Genomic DNA, 23,460 nt, shown 5'->3' with positions numbered 1-23,460 from the left:
TTCTTAATTTCTCTACATTCTCCCGTATTATATTGCAGTTCGTTATGTATTATATATTACTACCAGGCTAGGCACTTCCCTCTCCATAACACTAAAGTTAGATTTAAGGGGTATATATGGCCAGTACATTTGATGGAAGATGGATTTTATTTTTTTTTAGTATCAGTTCAACACTTAAGTATTATATATATTATATTTTATATATATAATAGAAAGAATAAAATGCATTAAGTAATTTTTTTTAAAAACTAGAAGAAAATAGTTGATTTTTCACACCCCAGGGTTGAGAAAATTCCTATATGGATTTGAACTTCTGGAGGTGTCGTGGTTTTAAACATTAGCTAAAAAAAATCACTAGAAAACTTATTTATTTCTTGCTGTGAGATATGGATTAGAACAAGAGCAAAACAGGCTTAAAACTTAAAAGGAACAAAGAAAGTTTATTAACAAAAACTAAAAGAATAAGAAACCAGAATAAAACTTCCAGAACTCCTTTTTCCCCATTACCCAACAATTCTCTCGTTCACATGACAACACAGAGACAAAAATCCTTGGTGGTTAAAACAGTCCCAACTTTGCTGTAGTCTTTTTATTAGTCTTTGTAGAGAAAAAGAAGTTCTCTTCTGCTAATCTATGGAGTTTTTCACAAGAAAACCATTTTCATACGGTTTTCTATTTCTCTGATGCCAGCTGCCATCAGTTCTCTCCTCCCATTTCACATCACTCTGAGGGGTGTTATGGGTCATGGGTCAAGTGGTGTCATTTTAAGGATGAGTTATTCAAAGGCAAAAGTTCTTTTCATCTGTCTCTGTGAGCATCTCCGGAAACAGAAGTTTTCTCTTTGCCTCTTAAGGCTACAAATTTTCAACAACTCTCATTTGTCCGTTTCTGTTCCAGCACCACATAAGATCACAACTACTTCACAATTTGCTTAAGTCCACACTTTGAAATACTCTATTCCCCCCAAAATACTCTTTCATGAATTAAAGGAGTTTTTCAGAACACTATTGTCCATTTCCATAGTTTTAGCAAAAGAATATTACAGCTTATTAAAGCACCTCCTTCTTTCTCTCCCCATCTGAAGCTTAATTCCTTTCTTCACTGTCTTTGATAGTTTATGTTGTCGCTTTACCTGTTGATCACTCTCTCTCTTCCTCTCTCTCTCTGGGAAAAAAAGGATTAATCTGCAAGTCTCATCTGGGTAGTGAAAGAGTTAAAATCTTGATCAGGTTTTGTAGATGGTTCTGTGACCTCTGCCGGAGCAGCAGCTTGAGCTGTCTGCGATAGATTTTTTTCATGGTTTCTCTTGAAAGTGTAGTCACTGTCTCAGTCCACTGCAAGTCAATGGCTTTTCCTTTCTTTACTCGGCAGTCTCTGGTGAATTCAGTCACAGCAAAACCTGCAGCCGAGGCAGGGAGCGGCCTGGCCCGGCCTGGGCCCGGGAGAAGCCCCGCAGGCCCCATCTCCTGGCCGGGAGCCGCTGGGCCCAGCCCAGCCCCTGCCCCACAGGGCCGCATGGCCTGGGCAGGGAACGGGAGGCCAGACAGAGCTCTGTTACCTTTCACAGCCAGAAACAAAGAGACAAAGAAATTCCCAGGCTTAGGTCTTAAGGTGATGTTCACAGGTTGATCTCACATTTCAATGGTCAAAACCACTGTCAGTTCTCAGAAATGGCCAGTTATTGGCCAGGAGAAAACGTGCCATCAGCCTCCAGCAGTTTTAACTTCATTAGGTGTTTTTGTTTTAAATGCCAGTCTATCACAGGAGGATACACAGGGCACAAGAGTGACTTCAGTGCCTAGGGAGGCCTTCATATAGGCACATAACGAAACAGTTTTCTCCATGTCTGTCATCTGACAATTTGCAATAAGAATCACTTTTTTTCCAGAACCAGTAGTATCTGTCTCAGATGTTTGGTTCCCTTCTTGTCAGGAAGTACTGGGTGACTCAGCTGATATGATAGTGTTGCATGCATCTGTGTTCAACACAGGTAATTGCTCTGAGCACAGATTTAGCAGTTTTCAGCTACAATTTTCCCTGCTTTACTTCTACTACACATTAATGTAAGGTTTATAGCAAGGTAGGGGTCAGGGGGTTTTTCCCTAAGTAACAAGTTATAGGACAAGAAAAGTGGCCTCAAGGTGATCCAGGAGTTCAGATATCCAGATTGGTGATTAGGAAAAAATTCTTCACCAAAAGGGTTGCTAAGCAGTGAAACAGGTTGTCTGGGGAAGATGGAAAGTCACCATAGCTGAAAGTATTTAAAGGATGTGTAGATAGAGCACTTGGGCACATAGTTTGGTTTGAAGGGGAAAGTGTTAAGTTAATAGTTAAATTCGGATCTTAGAGGCCTTTTTCAACATTTATGATTCTATGAGTCTGTGTTTCCTAACTCAATGAATCAAAGCTTGTTTCACATTTCCTTAATATGACTGCCCTAATAATCACAGTCAGATTTTACACTCCAGAAAATGTGTAGGTTGTAGATATGCCTGGATTCTATATCAAAGGCATAGGAGGGAAATATAAATCTCCTTAATGCTTCAAGTATACACACAGGTTTTTTTCCACTACTAAGTGTGGTTCAAAAATTGCATGTTGGTATCATTCTGAATTTTTAATTATACTGTAATTCAAAGTTGCATTTAATGTATTTTTTCACAGTACAGAAGCAGAAGTAGTGATCCACAGTTCTCAACTCTTTTAGCCCTCCTGTCTTTCAATTATGCACTAACCATTATTTTAAAAGGGTTTATTTTATTAAAGAATCTCAAGAAAAATCCTCAAGAAAAAACAGCAATTACTTTAAAGCTCATATCAAAGATCCAGCTAGGTCAGAAAGAGATGGTGAACAGCAAATGTCTATTCTTCTTAGCTACACATTAGCCCTTCTTCTTTAATATTCCGTCATATAATAGAAATGACCCTCCATATTGTCTCTAACCTTAACTTTCCTTACCTTTGTAAGGCAGTGACACTGCTTGCCCACTTCCCCCCGAAACCAGGCAGAGGATGACTCTTACCAGCATGGAGCAGAACAGCCTCAGTCCTGCTATGCACCATTCTCAGCTGGGAGTCAGAAACAGTATGAGGAAAATAAGCATGTGCAGAGCTCACACCCATTTGAGCAGCAACGTTGACATTTAAAAGATAATTTTCTACCTGGAGCATATTTACTGGCAGCATAGGAAAGTATCAGCACAATTAAGCACATTCTCTATTCTGACACATTCCACTGCTGAATACCTAGCACCAAACAACCATTTGAAAACAAAACATACTGGAAGGAAAACTCATCCAAGCAGATCCCAATCTCAGCAGAAAGACAGTCAATATGACCGCTGCCTCCAGCCTGCAACTGATGCCTGACTGCAGTGTTTGTTATGTTAAACCATCTGGCTGCAGGGAATAAGTTCTTCTGAGAGACAGAGAAGGCTGTGAGCTTCTACTTCCTAGTCAGCCTGGTGTTTGCTCCTTCCCAGCTGGAACACAAGACTCGCCTGAGACCCAGCTGTGACATATCAGACACAGGCTAAGAAGCCAACTCAAACACACTCAGTGGGAGTGGATAAATCTACTGTAATTATTGGCAAACTACCCAACCTGTGTAGGCTTGAAGTCTGTGGTTCAACACTCCTAGGTTCAAACCCGAGGAATTTAATATTCATTTTAACATTGTAAGTGAGTGAATAGTTATTGGACAGTTCAGGTGTGATTCAGATTATTCTATGATATTTAATCTTACAGAATCTGCAAAATCTAATTTTACTAGCTTGTGTAGAACCAAGCTGGACCATTTTTTAATTGATAGTTCTTCACAGTGTTTCCTTAATGTGGATTAATTCTGCCTCTATCTATTTTTACAGTCTCCAGGATCTAACTCTGCATTGTCAGGCAGATATGCCAAGTAGATGATCAGAAATGTTTGTGATATTTATAAAGAATAACATGGACTTCTTTATTCTCTTCATGATGCCATCACACTTATTGTAATTACTTGTCATAAACTGATGGTTTTGCAAAGAATTGACTTCCCAAAAATCCAAATCTAGAAAGGTATTTGCCTTCCAAATTTAATTATAAAAATCCTTTAAACAATGCCCCTGTTTCTTCATTCATAAACAATAAACACTGCTACTATTTCCACAAAGTAGCACTGAAGCATGTGGTTTGCTTTGGTTCATTATTAAAGCTGACAATAAGCTACTGTAATAATTTCTTAGAAAGTGGAGATGTTACGGTATGGTTTGTATTACCAAGCCCTCCATTTTCCAGCGTGAACCTTCCTGATGTTTGTTGCCAAATAGGACAGCATCTGTACCTCTAACAAACTCCAACATATATTTCCATCAAAAATTGCTTGCAGCTCACATCTGAGATGCAGTATGGGTTAAGAAAAGAGCTAAAAAAAAAATTTATTATTTATATTTATTTATTATAAAAATAAAATATAAATTTATTATTTATAATTCTGTCAGCACTCGAAAAATATAACACATGTAAATCATAATACTCTCCTTGGAAGAAAATATGTAGATGATTTCAGTTTTTGGCCACTACTGCAATACCTCAAATGAGAGTTTAATACAATAAATGTTCACAACCAGAAGCTCTCACTTCACACAGTCCTAGAAGATGTTTTCAACCTGCTGAATAAATACAGATAATGAGATTTGTATAGTGTATACCATTTCAATGCTGCTTTGAATTTTTTGAATGCTCTTGTTTGCTAGGAGGTAGCCTAAGGAATGTGAGTGAGCCAGGTCTACTTCATCTCCAGCATGCAGCAGCATGCTTTTACCAGCTTTACTTTTTCTCTCACAGAAAATTTAAGAAAAAAAAAAATCGACATCTTTATCCCACACAAGGCTATAGAATGCATCATGATGTTTACATAGCTATGGCACATATGCAAACAAATTATTTAATCCATGACTAAATTAATTACTGGGTCAATGTATGTTAAGGTCAGTAAGGGCCCTCTATGGTACTAGAGATTCACATTGAGAGCCAGGGCCAAGATTTTATCTCTGTTATGTGCCTACAAAAACTAATGCAAGTGTTGTTTTTCCTACACTTAAAAAAGGTTTGCTCTTGCTCTTGGAAAAAGTCAAAACCCAAAGGCACACCTAAACAGAGAAACACAAACATGAGCCAGAGTAGGAGCAGTCCTACCTTCTAATTCAAGTCTGTAAATGTGGCCAGTTCTTCAGTGGGCCAGGCTGATTTCAGAAATGTGCATACATTCCCAGTCCTGCCTGATGGGGAAGCTTACTTTTTTTCAGACTGCTGACCAAAGGTAAGCTCATTTTGTACATAGTAAAAAAGATTATATCACACAAATGCTGGAAAAGATAAGGCGAAAAATATGTAGTATGGTATAGATAATAAAATCTACTATTTTGTGTTGTTTTTATATATTTGTAAAAGGCAAGAGTGATACTATTTATATATTATACATATGTATAATATGTATAATACGTATAATTATATGTATGTATATATATATATTACATATGTATAAAATGTTTATACCTGAACAAACTCTAAACAATATTTCAGAAATATAGATGTAATAAAAAAACTTTATTAACCCTCTAGAAGGAGTTTAAAAGTAGTTTGAAAAGTCAGACACTGTAGAACACATTAATTCCAATTTTTGAAGTCATAGCCCTGAGTCTCCTAGCATAGTCTTTCCAACTCACTAGCCCATACCTGTCCCTACACAGACAAACAGCTTCCTGATATATTCTGAAGTGCATTAAAGAATACATTATGCTCTTTTCAAACCTTTATGGCTGAGAGATTCTTGCTTAGTTTGTACTCAGCTCTCTTAGTGGCTTCCATGGAAATTAGTTCAAGTAGGGTGAGTAAAGACCAGGTAACAATTTCAGAATAATTAACAGCTCTCAATGCTGAATGGCAATGATACATTATAAACAAAAGGACATGCTTCTTGTCCCTGAGCCCTTCAGTGGCTCATGAAATAGAAAATGTTTTGCAAATGAGTGGAGAACAACAGGTGCAAGCAGAGGAAGAAATATAAAAGAAGTACTGTATTAGAAAGCTGGGGACACATTGCAGCATGCCAGCAGCACAGCAAGTGAAGTTATATGATTCTGTTTATTTTCTGTTACCAATACCAAGATGTATCAGAACATGATCCTGCCTTCAAGCTATTCCTCATAAAGCAGGAAACATTTCAAGAATTTTGGTGGTTTTTTTATACCAACAACAGACTAAATCCTAGAGATACTGGAGACACTGAATTCTCAGGAGTCAAGTTATCTGCCTACCTTTAACGCTTTGCACACATCTTCATACAGGAAAAAACAATAATGGCTTCCACATTTGCAGCCATTTTTCTTCAAGGAGAAAGCATTTATAAAAACTCCTCATTAGATCTTTGTCATTTACTAGATTTTTTTTAACTTGTCCTTTACTTTCACACCATGAATCCACTGCGTGCAACCAACCATATATTTTAGTTGACAGCTATTATATTTAGTAAAACTTGCTTATGATTAATTTTTCATGTTCTTAAACACACTCAGAGATAAATTTCAACGAAGCTCAAAGATTCATCTGAATGGCTGCTGAAACAATATTTCATAGTACAGGACTGTGTTGAACATGTTTAGATAAATTGGATTCCTTGCTATTATCATGCTCTTAAAAAGACTTCTAAGAATGACTTATGCAACACTCATTCAACATAATTTTCTTCACAGGAAAAGTTAAAGGCCAATGTATGACAGATCAAACTTATTTGCTGCAGTATCTGACTGAAAACACACAGAGGACTGGCAAGATATTCTAGACCCCCAAATAAGAAGCACCTTATCAGTCAGAATTAGAAAATGATGGGGAAGGAAGCAACTCCTGTGAAACAAAACAAGCTCTCTATATTCAGTGTTGACAGTGTGAAGTGGTGCAAATAATTTAATATAATTGTTTTGCCTTTTTTGTCTTTTTCAAGGCTTTTCTGTGTATGAAATATGTGCCTTTAGCCAGTAATTTCTGTGTGTGGGATCTGTAACCATGCCACGTATGTACAGAATTGTATCTTGTGATTCTGCCAATGGAAGCCTCTAGAGAAATTGAATTCTGTTCATGTTCCCATGTTTATCATGCTTAAAGGATAAGAATTTTAAGATCCCTGTAAAGGACTGCAGACCTTTTTTTAACATGCATAGGCCTCAGGTTTATAACATGCTCAATAATTTCTTCAGTATTCAGGATAATTTCTGTGTGTTCTCTCCAAACATGCATGTCTGACCTCACTTATAAATATAAAAGTTTTATCTTCTGTCATCATAAATATGGATGAGCGTATGACTCAGTTCAATCTTTGAACAAATTATTGCTTCCTGCATCTGTGGATGATTCATGGCCCTCACTCTTCCTTCGCATTGGACAATGAAGACTGGGAATAGCATTTAGCCTGGTTAATGGTCTAGGAATAAGGAAAGACTTAACTTTTGCAGATTCATGGATTTGAAATTTGCTGAATCGTTACCTTGAATAGGGTAAGGAAACATCAGCAATGCATGCAATGGTAGCCTGTAGGCTACAGCATAAGAAATCACAGGATGCATTTTATGCAGATTTCTGTATCTAGTCAGTTTTAATAGTATTACCTGACACTTAGATATAGCAAATTGACAATGAATGATGTAATAGTTTTCTTTTTAACATTATTGGCATGGCATAACCATGCAACTCAAGAAGACAAATTCTTCTTTAGCTACTTCAGTAACTTCATACTTGAAATTCTTTGTCTTTTAAAAATTACTTCAGAAATTTTCCAATTTGAAAGTTTTATAGGCAGACTAGATTTGGTCCAGTCAAAGTTCTGAAGTTTGATCTGCTATAGCAGACTGTTTTCAGCACTCTATGAACTCAGTCTTTATCAAGATATCACCCAAGGGTAACTATGATGAGTATTTGAATATGTAATGGTACATGCCTGTCTATAATGGTATTTGTGTTATAAGCACAAATCAGCAGAAGAGTTAAAATGTTTCTATGTACTTCACAGAGAATTGTGTTCTTTGTCTATTGGAAATCTATTCTGTCTGATTTCCTTAGTGCTTCTCACTCCCTGCTTCCTCTTAGATAACTGTCCTCTGCCTGTGGCACAAGAAAAGTATTTTAATTGAGTTTAAAATGCATCTGTTGGGTGATAATCTCAACTCCCAGGTATATGGCCTAAAGAAGCATTGTGGGGTGAATGCTTGTACTGTTAAAACAAGAATTTTGCTGTTTCAGATTCCAACTTTCAGATTAAAAAAAAAATAAAATAAAATCAATAATTCACATGGATTCGTGAATGAACCAACTTTGAATTACTTTGGAAATCATTCTGCTTATAATCAATTGAAAGTTCACAATGCTGCAATACCAAGCTCTCCAAGATAAATATATTACCATTAATCAGCACTAGATCATATGCTTCTGAGAACGGAATATATTTCAAGTAAGATGAGGTCTGTCAAGTAATGATGAAATTGTAGGTGGATAATAGTAACCAGGTATTTTGGAACAAAATTTTTATTTACATTGTTAAAAGGTGCACAGAGTCACTAATCTGCACTAGCTCTGGCTTACTGCAATACCTGTTCCACTATGAGAAAAGGGGGAATTTTTGCCAATCTCCTCTAATGTCACACACAACAATTCATTGTCTATCTCCAGACAATTTAATTATGAACGTACCTTAATTTCATAGTCATAATAAGATCAATTGATAATCATAGACTAGTCATAATTATTTCTAAATCTCATTTTAATTAAAAATTCATTAAGCTGACATAGACGGGCACTTTGTGTGAAGTACTTTTGCTTAATAATGAATCAAATCCTTTGATTTTGAGAAAGACTCAACACTTATTTCAGAAATTACATGTTTCCTTGAACAGAGCATGTTATCAAAAACAAATTGTCAGCAAAGTGGTAGGTATTAAGAACCTCAAGTAGATATTTACAGAAAAGGTACTTGTGATTTTTCCAGAAAAAAATAAGTATTTGAGAGAGGAGAATGGAAAAGAGAAAAAAAATCTAGATTCTCTTTGGACACAGTCTACATTTAAACAGTGTCTCAAACATAAGGACAATCATCAAAGGCACATCATTAAAAAACATCTTTGATATTACATTATGCTATGCTTAATTACTTTGCCTTACATTATGTTACATGCTTACCATGCCCCATAGAGCAGAATTTATTTGTTTAAGCTTGAGACAAAAGCATAACCTTTAAACTAAAGAAACTATCAAAAATACATCTGTTTTGTTGGAATAGGTATCTCTATTAATGGAAGTGTCTACTCACATAAACAGCTGTAGCAGTAAAAAAACTATTATGGAGAGAGCTACTAGTCAAACAAATAACTCAGCAATCAAAACATCTAAACATGTTGAAGGGCAACTCTGATGATTTCTAGAACTAGGTAGGAAAATGTATAGATAGATTATGTCAGTTTAGAAATTAAATTGCCTGAAGAATTTCTGGAAGCTCTCTAATGAGTGAGAAAGTATTGCATGCTCTTTGATTTAATTCAAGCAGGCAGAAGTAGCTATCTGTAAGTATTTATAGAGAATATTATTACTATTTGCTCTGGAGACAGACTGAAAGTAAAAGGATCAATTCTGTATTGATGTATTCAAAGGATGTCTAAACTACCCATTCCTCAGTGGCAACATACTTATTTGCTCCTGTTGAGAATAGTATTTCTTTTAATCTTATCACAAAACTTGGTCTAAGCATGAGATTATAAATCTGGTTGCACATGATCTTGGACAGTATAATGTCTCTCATACATTCACAGAGGGAAAAGTTTAGCTTAGGCAGAAGCCTTCAGAGGGAGTAGATTTGGGGCAGGAAATTATTTTCCTGTTTCTGAGAATTTCTGGAGGTAAAAATAAATCCTATAAAATTCAAATTGAAAAATAAAATAAATATTTCAATAAGAATAGTAAAAATAAGGACCCTTTTCCTTAAAATACTCTTTTAATCAATTTGAATCTCAATGTATAAATTCTGGAAAGTTACCACAAAATATACAGTAAATTGTAGATCTTAAAATATTAACTTTTCTCTAGGTTCTGTGTTTTTAAGACATATTTGATTTATTTTGAAATAATAATAATAATAATAATAATAATAATAATAATAATAATAATAATAATAATAATAATAATAAAAAAAGTAACAAATAATGGTAACTGGGAAATGAGAATGGATTGAAGATTGAAGATGTCCAGGTAAAATGATAGTGCAGATAGTGATTAATCATTTCTCCTTTCCAAATTGGTAATTCTCTCTTTTTCTAAAAGCACTGTTGCCACTGTTGCCCTTTGTTCATAGACTTGCAGAATGGTTAATTCTGGGAGGGCCTTCTGGAGCTCATCTAGTCCAAACTCCTTTCTCAAGCCACCCAGAACTAGCTACCCAGAATCATGTCCAGATGCTCTTATAGACTCTGCAGGGATGGAGACTCCAGTCTCTCAACCCAGTGCCAGTGCTCTGTCATCCTTACAATAAAAAGTGTTTCTTGAAGTTCCTTCTGTGTTTCAGTCTGTGTCCATTGCCTCTGACCCTGTCACTGAGCACCACTGACAAGAGCCTAGCTCGGTTCTCTCTAAACCTTCCCTTCTGGTATTTATACACACTGAAGGGATTCCTTCAAGCCTTCTCTTCTCCATGATAAACAGTCCTAATTCTCCCAGCCTTTCCTCATAGATAGCTACTCCAGGAACTTTTTCAGTGGGACTTCACTAGATTTTGTCTGAAATATCTCTTTATTTCTGGAGAGCCCAGAACTGGATGCAGTATCCAGGTGCAGAGTCATTAATAGCCATTTCACTTTCACAGTTATAAACACTCCAGGAGGAGAACATATCTGACAGAAGTTTCAGACTTTCTACCATAAACAGCTCATCCAACAGCCACAGGTTTGTATCATCCCACATTTGTCCAGAAATGAAATGGACACAAGGCATGGAACAGGAGAACAAACATAACATGCATGCTGGAGGGGCAATTCCAGAGTTGGTACACCTGTAGTCTCATCACCTGCCTGACCAACACAGGAAATCTTGCATTGCCCTGTGCTGCTGAGCCTGGCTGGCTGCACAACTGGATCTGAAAATATTTTATAGTTGGAAAGATCACAAAGATATTTTCATAGTCTTATTACATCAACCTGAAAAAATTTTAGAAGCATATTGATGGAAGCAGTTGAGACTAATCATTTCAATTGGAAAGGTGTAAGTACCTTTGACTTACTATGACAAGGAAACAAAGCTTTTTCTTCCATGTTAACGAGAAAGATGAAAAAAATAATTAGAACCAATGGAAATTTGTCAGAAATCAAGATCATCTAATCCAGCCCATGTTCCTGCTTACAATCATGCAAAATAATTATTTCAGAACCTTATTTCTTTTTAAGATTAAATGTCTTAGGTTTTGTACACCTGGTAGATAATAGCAGAAGAATTTTCAGCTTATTTATCATTAGTTTAGCTATTTCTTCATAGAAAGAAACTCATAGATTTCCTTATCTTAAAGAGCTATCTTGTCCCCAGTTACTCCTACACTATACTTCGTGAATCTAGTTGCCACATAAGTTAGATTTCTGTTCCTATGAACCTAGCAACATCTATTGCAAATTTAACTCATCTTTCTTGATCACAATTTAGACAAATTAACAGAAACAGACAGACCTGAAACTGGAATGTTTGGAGGAGAAATTCTGAAAAAAGCTCTTAATATACATAAAGAATAGATCAATTATTCTGAAAAATCTGAGGTGCCAGCTTTTACAATAAAAGGATTGCATCATTATTTGTTCTCTCTTCAGCTATAGAGAGCATATGGAATAACTGTGACTAAGACCTACACAATTACTGAAAGGCAAATTAGAAGGGTATCAAAGGAAGATCATGGCTGCAATAAAACCACCTTCTATAAGTCTAATAGTGCAGAAGTGTATCACATGATCATAAGAATGGTGAGGACATTGGCACAGGATGGCACAAAGTCTGTCAATAGCTTTTAACAAGCTCAGCACAGGTGCTGTTAAGTTGCATATTGTTACAGTAAAAAAAAAAAAATCCTTAAAACTATTTAACTTTTTGACATTCAAGCTGTTAAAGATGATTAAATATAATGTAGCAATAGCTATAGGGCATGTAGAGATCACAAAAAGATGAAAGAGGCATGGAGTGATAGCCCAACAGAGCATCAGCAGTAATGGCAGAACAGTAATAGTCTACATATTCTTCATGCAGCTCCCATGCTGCTCAAAATCCTCTCTGTCATGGACTAGATTAATGAAACAGAGAAGAACTTTATAAAGGTAGCACTTTGCTGCTAAAAACTGTTAACTATCTAATCTTTCTGTGACACTAATGCTACCTTTTTACACTGTAAATTCTTTCCTAGAATTCTTCATTTTCTGTGTATCTAGAGACCTTGATTATTATAAATTACTTGTGCTCTATACCTGGTAATTTTATTTAAACCAAACTACTTATTCTTCTGTAAATTGGCACAGAAAAAAAACACATACAAAACAAAACAAAATCAAAAGAAAACCACACAAAAGAAAAGACACACAGGGCTGGATTCTAACAGCTTTTTCTGTTCCATCTAGAAAGTTGCAACCTATTCCTGTGAAATGACTTCCATTTTCTGAATATCTATTTCTTAGAATTTAAAGGAAAACAATGTTTCCTGCTGGATTACTTGAAAACACTCTCCCTATCATTTTTTTAAGACCTTTGCTAGAAAATAACTTGCTCATGAAAGTTTAGTGGATGGCATACATGAATTTTGTAGATTTTAAAAAAAATATAATATTGAAAAATAATTAATTCTACTATGCCATTGTGTTGAATAGGAAACATTTCAAAAATCTGTTAAAAACCCAGTAATGCTTGCTCAAAATCTATATAGATTCTACCATGAGCAGCTCTTATAACAACAGTGAAATTATTGGTATGACTGCACTCAAGAACCCAAGTTTTGCAGTCCTGGATATAAATTCTTGTCATATTAAATCTCACTAAATACAGCAGGCATTTAAGGGATTGACCTTAAGAATAAAAATAGAGAACCAGTATTGTCTTCCGTGAAGAACTGTATGTCAGCATTTTGTTTTCACTTAATTCCCTTCTAGAGTCAGCATCTTTTCAACCATTTTTTATTAATGGAGATCATATCTGATAGAAGATTTTTCATTTCATGTGCTTTGTCCAACCTTCTCTATTCCAGTATTTGACTTTCTTATAAAAGCCCTGTTTGAATACATCTTAGGGAAACAAGTATCGTGGTTCATTATGAGGACTCACAGGTATTGTACATTTTTTGGTAACTTCAGCAAGAGATGCAGGAAGAATTGTGATTCATGGACCCTTGAAGTCCTGAAGGGATTGCAGTCTTCTAATAATTTTGCTTGCCACATATTCTTTCCTCCATATTATCATTTTTTTTTTTCAGCATCTAACAGTACTTTCTATGAAAGTGCTTTATTTTGTCAAGAAATGTAAGCACTATCTTCCACAGTTCTAGAAGCAAAAGAGACTGTCTTGTAGTTTCTGCCTTAGAACTCTTTGAAATTCAACATGATAAATATAAAGTACTGAATGTTTCGTTCAGATTTTAGATAAAATTAATATTTAGGTTCAAAAATACTTAGTAAAGAGATCCTGAAAAAATATTCTCAGAATTTCTTCTCAAGGGCAAGGGCCCCTAAGAAAAATTCTCTGTTGCAGTAGTGTTGTGATCTAGCAGTAATATTCCTCAACACAGTGCCCCCACTGAGACTTTCACAAACCAGATTCCACTCACATGCCTTCCCTCTTTCCTCACTACCTTCCCACTCCAGGGGTGGAATTGAGAATTGAAGGTACAGAAAGTGAAAATCACAGGTTGAGATAACAATCTAATGGAAACAGCAATGAGATAATAAAACAAACACTAACAGCAACCATATTAACAGCAAAAGTTTTGAAACAAAGGAGTGATTTACACAGAAGGTAAAACAACACTGTACCGTTTTGCCCACCACGCTTTCTCCCCTGACTAAAGATGGGAGAATCCTTTACTCCCACCCCTGGCAAGTGAGGTGAGATGGCAGTGAATAACATCAGTGTCTGTCTGTGCCTGCTTGGCACAGCACACTGCAGCCCAGAACTCCTAGGCTGAGGTGATCCAGCAGGCTCTGCCTCCCCAGTAGCTGGGGCTACAGGAATGCACCACTGTGCCTGGATACTTAAAAAATAATACCTCTGTCCTGGCTGGGACTGGGACAAATGATTACCTGACTTTCAGCCTGCTCTTAGGAGTTTTGAGACTGATAAAAACAGCTAAACAGGAAGAAGAGTGTCTAAAGAATATAGCAAACTAGGAACAAGGGAAAAGAACGAAAAGTATGATATTTTGCACAATGATACATTGCAAAAAGATAAATAGGTGTACAAAATCTAAGCATATTCCTTTGGATAAAAAATTCTGAGGTTTTTATTCAGCCTTTTGTATTTAGTATTTCCAATATGTTTTTTCTTTGTTTCAGAAATGTATTGCTGAGTGCCTAGTCTTTTACTGTAGCTGAAACAACTGGAGATGGTTCTGAGAAGTGGAAATGTATGAAGGCATTAAAGGAAGACTGCCAAAGCATCTTGTCAGACAGGCCCTCTGATCGAGCCATGTCAGCCAACACTGACAGAAGAGGGTAACTTATTCAAATATCCCAATTAGAATTTACTCTAAAGTCAGTGTGTATAAATAGAAAATGCATTTTAGATTCCAGGCCTTACTGTGCACTTTCAAACTTGGAGTGGTTATTGATGTCTGGTTTTCATGAGAAATTAAATTTTCCAGAAATGTTCATATGTGTGTTGTACATGTTTGATCAGGTAAATTTTACAGCTCCTGGGTAAAATTTCTGTGTAAAAAAGAATAACATGGCAGTATCATGTTTTGGCTCCTGAATTCAAGGGATTTTATTGAAATTTGGCAGGAAATCAAAGTTTTGGTCATTGTTCCAAATCCTCTAAACTGGAGATCCTTTCAGATTTGAGGAAAGAAGCATTATCCAATAGGTTACTGAAGAATGGATTATGGTGTAGGGTCGAGGCACAAAGGGTATAAATATTTTGGAAAAAGCTTAGGTTTTACTTTTCATTAGAATTAAAAAAATAAATAAATCTGAGGGGAAGTTTTGCAGGAAAAAAAAAAATTAACAAAAAATTAGATTGGAAATATAATTTTTTTTAAAAAAACTCCTCTTTTTTCTCCTTTTGTTCTTTTATTTGTTTTCCCCAGACAGCATTATTTTAAATTTAGAAGAAATGAGTTTTGAAACACAAGTGAGGACAAGCTGCACAAGCATGATTCTGAGGCTGTATTAATCATTCATGCAAGTGAAGTTGTCCTAATTACTTTCAGACTTGATTACTACTCCTAGAAATCCATCTTTTGATATAGAAAAGGGCAGGAGCTTCATCACTTTTTAGTCTATTCCTAATAATGTTGGAGTGTTTTAGGGTTGCTATAGAATCCTTTCAATGTGCCATGACTAAAATATTTTGGAAGGATCATACATGGAGAATTCTGTGTTGAAGGTTGAGAAGAATTTTAGGCTCAAGAAGATATACAAGGGTTTTCTTTACTAAGTTATAACAAAACATATCCTTCCAAACATTACCACTTTTATACTAGTACATAAAACACATCTTTTTTATGAGAAGTTACAAAAGAAGTCAGTTGTTTATTCTGAGTTACTGTAATTTTAAGATATTCAAGTATTATTTGGAATAATTTCTCAGTCCCTACTGATCATTATAGTAGAAATAGCCCCAGCATTCAAAATTAATGCTTACTGAAGTTCTGTGCTATGACATCTCTCTCTCTGCTCCTCTCTCCCCCCCACTCTCCCCATCTCTCTGTATTTATCTGATAATAATGACTAATCCAGGCTTTATTCTGAGTGAAAGTTTTAGACAGCAAGCTGTGAAAAAAACCACAATTTTGCACTGTTTTTCCAGTATTGATCAATAAAACCAGGTTAGGAATTCACAGAGATTCTTTCTTTCTTACGAGCAAAATTATTTAAAATCAGTCGGAAGCAAACTTATGATTTTTTTAGCTGAGAGTGGAATCTTAACTTCTGGAATTATCACTATTTTACATTTGTTCATTTTTGTGTCCTATTCTATATTTCATGTAACAATTTTTATTGTGAAGTAAACTGTCAAATGAACTTTTACGTTAGTAAAAATAATTTCTGAGCTTGCCAAGGTAAAGGTTATCATCTGCAGAACACAGAATCTGGCCAGAATTGAACAATAACTACAATAACTTTTTCATGTCACAGGCCATAATGCCACTCTCTTTTGCCTACAGCTCCAAAGCTACCTATTTTTTAGATTTACATTTTTATTAACTTTTTACATGAAAACCTGTAGTTTATTGTCCTTTCTACAAACAATTGAAGCAGTAGGTTCACCAACTAAGGAGATAAACAGAGGCTTATTTCGACGAAGTTACTATTGGTATTGTGCTAAATTTGCTTTGTTGCATTTTCATGTTAGAAGGCTATCAGTGTGTAGCCATGAGGTACTGTCCTGCATTTCAAATAGGTATACTGCGTGGAATGAATCTGGATTATGTGTACAAAGACAGCCTCTAAGACTGGAACTACTTTTAGTCTGTGTTCAAGAACAAATATGCATATCATATAAAAAATTAAGAACAGACTGCTATTATTTCATCAGCTGCCACAATAGTAAAGCATTATAGATATTTCACACAGAAGGACATGCTGCTGATCTGTGCAAGCTTCTGACTACAGTGAATTCAGTGAATTCTCTGATTGTTTTGTATGGAGCACAAGACCATTTTTTGTGACATAGTAGTGGTGTCTGTGTTCATCTGAGATGGTGACTAATTATTACCATGCAAGAGGAAAAAACTACATTGTTATTACAAGATGGGGATGAGGGTGTCTGGGGGGAATGGGGGTTAGGAGAAATAAATTGCCATGAAATGTGAAGAGCTTGAAGGATACGTGTTGCAGCCTCATTTGACAAGGGACATTTGTCAAGCTGTCAATTGTACCGATTAACCAAACAACCACTCAGTGCCACTCAGTTCCTTTTAGTAGAAATTATTATTTTAAGTAATATTTTTAACCAATTCCCACTGTTAAAGGGTTTGCATTGAAGGAAATGAAAATAAAAAAGAAACCAGCCAACCCAGGTATTATTCAAGGCCTGTTTACACACATTCCTTGATATTATTTTTCTTCAGGATTAAAAACTGCTTCCGTTTATACTCAAGCTGCAGCAAGCAGGCTGGCATACTGGACAATTTAAATAAGAGATATAGAAACACACAGAAAGGTGGTGTTTTCAAAATGGAAAACAGATAACACAGATGTTATTTACTTTATGTAATTTGAACCTTATTGCCTCTTCCTGTTCATGCCCCATTGGCTGTCATTCCACAGAGAATATAGGTAGGCACCGTATTTTCAGAGTTGCCATTTTGTTATCAGGCTTAACATCAAGATAAATAGAGCCTGAACAAGGAATGCTATACTTCAGCTGCTCAATAATTTTTATTTTTTTTTCCCATTAGATTTCAACACACTTATGCAAAAAATAGCCCTGCATTCCATTACTTGGGCTGCCGTCACTTACCTCAGTGACAAGGCTGTTGGACAATTACAATTCCAATGAGCCAGCAGCTACTCAGAAGCTTCTACTAACAACCAACTAACAAATACACTAATGCCTGCACTAACTAGTAATCCAACAAACCACATTCTGTACCCCTTTTACGAATTTCTAATGCCTATTTTTAGAGACACAGCAGTGACAGACAATATAGGTCATTTCAGAATGCAAGTCTGAAGTCATCTTGATAATGTTTTAAAATTTGTTGACCTCAAAGCAGGTGGATCTTTCTGATTTAAAGTCAGCATTTCTTTTCATTCTGTGTCTGTGCTGATACACAGGAACATTTCCTGCAGGCTGGGATATCTGGACTGATACAAACTTTATAATATGTCTGGTGGGTCATCACAATTGTGACAGCTATTATGTGCAGCCACCCTTTGGTAAGCCATGCACCCCTCCAGCAATTACAGCAGTAATGAGAAAAATAAACAGGAAGGAGTCACTTCTATAAAGTCCCCAAAAGTTTTGATTTCTAGTGTCATTAAATGGCTTAAAAACAGGAAGATATCTGTAAGAGAGAAGCCCCAGGTCATGAGCATGCAACTAGTGTACAGGCATCTAACTAGTGTTCATCGGAAATGGAGTTTGCTGCCTAAAGTATTCCACAAACATCTGGGAAAATCTCAGTTGTTACAGTTGTGAGCTACTTGAACTATGATAGTTTATGAAGAGTCACTCTTGAGAGGCACATCAGGTCTGTGAATTAGAGGAATGAGAATTAGCACAACTCTAAGCAGCTCAAATTTATCCCATCTCAAATTTATTCAAAGTTGTAAGAATATATTCTCATCCCACACACTACAGAAGAAATCAATCATATAATCACTTAAAAGCTTATAGCTTTAAGGGGTTTCTCAGCCTCAAGGCCCCTTTGTGTTGAGGCAACAGAATGTCTTCTAGTAAATATTTTACTAGCACACTACGTGCAGTTTTATTTTTTGTCATGAACAAAGTACAACCTTAATTTCTCAAAAGGAATCATAATTCTCTTGTTTACATTTCTGTCACTCAAAAAAAAAAAGTTTTGCCTTTCCGCTGTATTTTGTGTTAAGGACAAATTATAATAAATACAATTCCCCACTGATTTATTTTTTTTTCACTTTTTCCTCAGTTCTTTCTTGCTTAAAATGCCTGTCAGTAATTTTAACAGTTCCTTGTATCTCCAACAAGACTGGCCTTAGGCTGTAGCTTGACAGAGACACCCTGGATACCTCCGTCACTTCATAGGTGGCAGCTGTCACCATCCCAATGCTCCTTTTACTAGGAAATGTGTGTAGCTACTTGGACTTCCTCTAGCTGTTGTAAAGGTGTATAACCAAGGATGTCTCAACTTGGTACTATTACATGATCCAGCTTTATCACAGCTTAGAAGTAACATGAAGAGTCCTACAGTTATACCAAATTTAGTACTTACATTTCTGATACTTTCTATAAAAATATTGAGTTTTTACTATGGAGTTGTTAACACGGGATTTAACATAAAAAGGATACAAAATATTGTGTTTAAAAAGAAATGGAAAATTCCACCCATACTATCTCATTTTCCTAACAGCCACCCTTACCTATATATCTACAGTCCTGGAATGACTCATTATGTCATCAAATTTCACAAAAAAACTAGCAAGGATTCTTTGAAGACAGTTTAGTTCAGCCACTTACTCCAGCATTAAGAACTGCAAAAACATACATGCTAAATTACACCAATTTCTCTGAGACAATGATCAATAATGTCCCATCAATGTTTTAAGCAAGGAACCTCTCTCAAAAAAAAATTAAGATTTACAGAAAAAATAACCTTCCTAAATCAGTTTTCTGGACCAAAGGGAGATAATCTGGGAAAAGACTATGAATTTACAACTTTTCCCGCTACTTGTGACACAAGCAAAGCTGGCGGTGCTGGGAGATTGGATGTTGCCCTTATAACAATGTAACATAAGGAATCATTATTTGCTTACTCTCCCACCGATGAAATTAACTATGGGAATTTTAAATACTGTAACTCTTTGGAATGCACTTCAAATTTAAAAACATGACAGCATTAATGATCCTTAGACTCTGTTCAGAGCTGTTTTGTGGAAGAAATTTTAAAATTTCAGTACTATCAGAAAATTTATGACTGCTTACATTTCAATGCGTCACGTCCTTTTTTTTTTCCTTTTAATGCAGAAGTTTATTTTTGTCAATACAAAAAAACTAAAGGCAAGTCTGTTATTGACAAACAGGTGACTGAAGGTCCTTGAGATCCATTCCACCTCCTGAGGGTCTATCAAACAGCCTTCTTGCCCGTGTTACACTGTAATTTAAAAAATCTTTACTGTTTCAGTTTAACTTCAGTTTAATCACTTACTATTATTTTAAATAAAGACTTTTTAAAATCTTACTTTAATTGAAAACTAAAGCTGAAGCCTAGATTTCTGAGTCCTTCTGAGATGCAAAGGCTCCTGCCTCTCTCAGCTCTTTTGCATTCAGGTTCGACAAACAGTTACTGTTACCACTGTTTCTTTATTTAGGAACATTGAGATATTATTTAAGAGCCAATAAAATCCACAATGAAAAATCCATATTTGTCCATCCATGCATTTTGTAAGCACAATGACAAACTAGTTGATTTGATACCATGGGACAGGAGTAAAGTCAAAGACTTGCCAGTGGGATGTTTGTACATAACAGATTATACTAATTACCTTGTAAGGACAAATTTAAATTCTAAGTATTAACTCTTGGTAATCCCATGTGGGAAAGATAAAACATTTCTATAAAGAAAGAAGCAAGAGTAAGTAGGTTGCACAGAGAAGCACTGGATTTTAACACTTATTATATGTTTACAGATCTGTATCCTCCAGGGCTGTGTATCCCCATGTAACTGAAATAATTGTTCAATGACCTCATTCTATGGGTAATAGCTTTCAATAGACACCTGGTACTTCTGTGGATGTCGTTCTGGTGCGATGCCACGGATACTGTGTGTTGCTGCAAAGTCATCCCCTCAATTTTAATGAAGACCTTAGAAAATCACCCCACTGTACAGCTTCAGGGCCCCCCACCTCCCAGCTTCACAACCCATAATGAGCTATAAACTACATGGAGGCTAAAAAAACTTTATTCCAAAAAGAAAAGAACACTATGACCTGAGCTACCATGTATTCTCAATTCCATCATGCTACTGGGATTTTAAACATAAGCAAGCAGACACGATAGCAGCAGAATCTCAGGACCAGATCTTTGGCCTTCAGCTATATGGAAGACTAATTAAACCCACAACAGTTTACAGCATCTCATGTTTTGGCTCATTGCCATTTTCAGAGTCAGGAGACAAAAGCTAATGCCTTATGGCTTCTGTCTTCTTTCTCCAGTTCCTGTGTCTGCCAAAGACTCGGATCATCTTAATTTACTATCTTGCTTGTGTTGGCTTTTTCTTTTAAACCTTTAACTGACTTTGGTCTCAAGACCTTACAGAGCACTATAAAATCTGTTGTATGAGCCCTCTTTTTAGGTGTTTGGAAAAAGAGTTTTAGTTTGGTAGGATTGTGCAGTGGACTGAGAAACTGAATGTGGCTTTCTTTGTGGCAATACTGGTAGAATGGAAAGAATAATGAGAACAAGGAGGGGAGGAAAAATGAATATTGCTAAGTGAAGAAACAAAAGACAACAAATTTTTAGCTATCAGAAAGAGGAATTTTACATGGCATATTTATGGACTTGCAATATTATGCATCTATATAATCCTCATTTACTCTACTCCTTTCAGTTGGCCTTGTTTGACCTATGGCTTTCATTTCTCATGCAATCTGTATAATTTCTTTAATTAGATACACTGAGGTCAAAGGCTTAGGCTTTTAAAGGATTAGAAACTTATATAGATAGTGATAACAACTGTACTTGCATTAGGTAAGATTAATCACTTTTTTCTGAAGAGACATAAGCTTTTTTTGGAACATGTGAAGTTCAACTGAAAGAAGAATAAAACTTTCCAAAAGGCAAATTACTTCATAATTTTTCAATAAGGGGTTCTTTTAATTTCTTTAAAGTATGATGCTAGATTGCATTGCAGATAAAATACCATGGATCTTTCTTAAGTGTTTTATCCTATATTCCAAACACAAATGAGGACTACTTTGACTAACACTAACTTGTTTTAGTACTTGATCTCTCAAAACTTTATGACTTCTTTTTTTTTTTTTTCTGAACTACAGCTAATTAAAGGTTTAAGATCCATTGCCAGAAGTCTATTACTATTTCACTGCCTAACAGTGTTACACCGGCAGTAATAATGAAAAAGTATAAACATGATATTAAAGGGCATAGACGGTAAGTCTACTCATAAACACAGGTGTATAATGTGAGTTTTTAAATATATTTACCATAATAACAGGTATTAATAGAAATTTTATTGCATTTAAAGTGGCATTAATGTACATGTTGATTATGTTAGTCATGCTAATTTTTGAAAAAATGGTTAAGTCACCTAATTTTTCTCCATCCACCTCCTCCTAAAAACTTCCTTTTGCCAGCATGTCATCAGGCACAGCATTGCCAGCTGGTCAAGGGAGGGAAGGGATTGTCCCTCTCTGCTCTGCACTGGTGCAGCCCCACATTGAATATTGTGTGCAGTTTTGGCCACTGCAATACAAGAATATTGTATTTATATTATAGCTTGTCCAAAGGAGGGCAACAAAGATGGTGAAGGATCCTGATGGAAAACCGTATAAGGAGTGACTGCTGTCAGTTGGTCTGTTCAGTCTGGAGGAGAGGAGGCTGAGGGGAGACCTCACTGCAGTTACAGCTTCCTCATGAGGGGAAGAGGAAGGGCAGGCACTGAACTCTTCTCTGTGGTGACCAGTCACAAGACCCAAGGGAACGCCCTGAAGTTGTGTCAGGGGAGGTTTGGGCTGGATATTAGAAAACAGTTCTTCACCCAGAGGGTGGTTGGGCACTGGAACAGGCTCCCCAGGGAAGTGGTCACAGTCTGACAGAGTTCAAGAAGTGTTTGGCCAGCACCCTCAGGCACACAGTGTGATTCTTGGGGATGGTGCTGTGCAGGATCAGGAGTTTTACTTGATAATCTTTGTGTGTCCCTTGTAACTCAGCATATTCTGTGATTCTGTGATCATCTGTTAAGTAGTTCTTAACTGCACTGTTTAGCTTTTATTGTTGCTTAGTGCCAACCCTTGTGGCTTTCTCAACTAATATGTTTGGAATGGGTTGCTATTATAAAGCATAGGAAAAAAGATCAGTTTATGAATTTGTAATCTATACCAATCAGGATCTCAGCACAGATTTTTTTTATCCCAAATTTCAGGTACATTGCCATGACTTGGTTAACAGTTTATGTCTTAAAGGTTTTATGCGCACAGTCAATCCTTTATATCACTTACTAAGATTTTAAAGTTTAGCATGCTATCAATCACTAAGAATTTGCTGTGGCAAGAAATGTCTCAACTCTAAGAGCAACCTTGGGAGGCATCCCTGCTCAAGGGGAGAGCCTGGTGTGCAGCCCGCTACCACGCCAGAGAGCTCAGCGGGCCCTGGGCTGTCTGCTGTTTATGGGGTAAAATGATTGACTTAGAATCATATCTGAATACCAGCAAGGCATCTGAGCCACTGTTGCTGGCAGCTCTTGGCTACCGTGGTGCCATCTGTCCCCCAAAATCCAGAGTAAACTGCACCAGGTCACCACTGCCACCACTGGTGGTTATGGTTTAGGCAGGGCAG

The 23,460-nt window shown here is 36.2% G+C and overlaps 1 long non-coding RNA gene across 2 annotated transcripts; it reads left to right on the top strand.

The window, feature by feature from the left end:
• Positions 1-279: 279 nt before the first annotated feature.
• Positions 280-8,319, top strand: LOC147653032 (uncharacterized). 2 transcript variants are annotated; one of them, XR_015287109.1, is made up of 3 exons: positions 280-3,677; positions 5,087-5,299; positions 6,732-8,319. It is a non-coding gene; the product is annotated as an uncharacterized LOC147653032 (long non-coding RNA). The 2 variants fall into 2 exon arrangements; XR_015287110.1 differs by having other exon boundaries at positions 280-4,056.
• Positions 8,320-23,460: the final 15,141 nt, after the last annotated feature.

The sequence above is a fragment of the Cyanistes caeruleus genome, chromosome 5 (genome assembly GCF_971803275.1).
Source record: "Cyanistes caeruleus chromosome 5, bCyaCae1.hap1.1, whole genome shotgun sequence".
Classification (NCBI taxonomy): Eukaryota; Metazoa; Chordata; class Aves; order Passeriformes; family Paridae; genus Cyanistes; species Cyanistes caeruleus.
The sequence above is the reverse complement of the archived record's forward strand: the minus strand, read 5'-3'. Positions and strand labels throughout refer to the sequence as shown.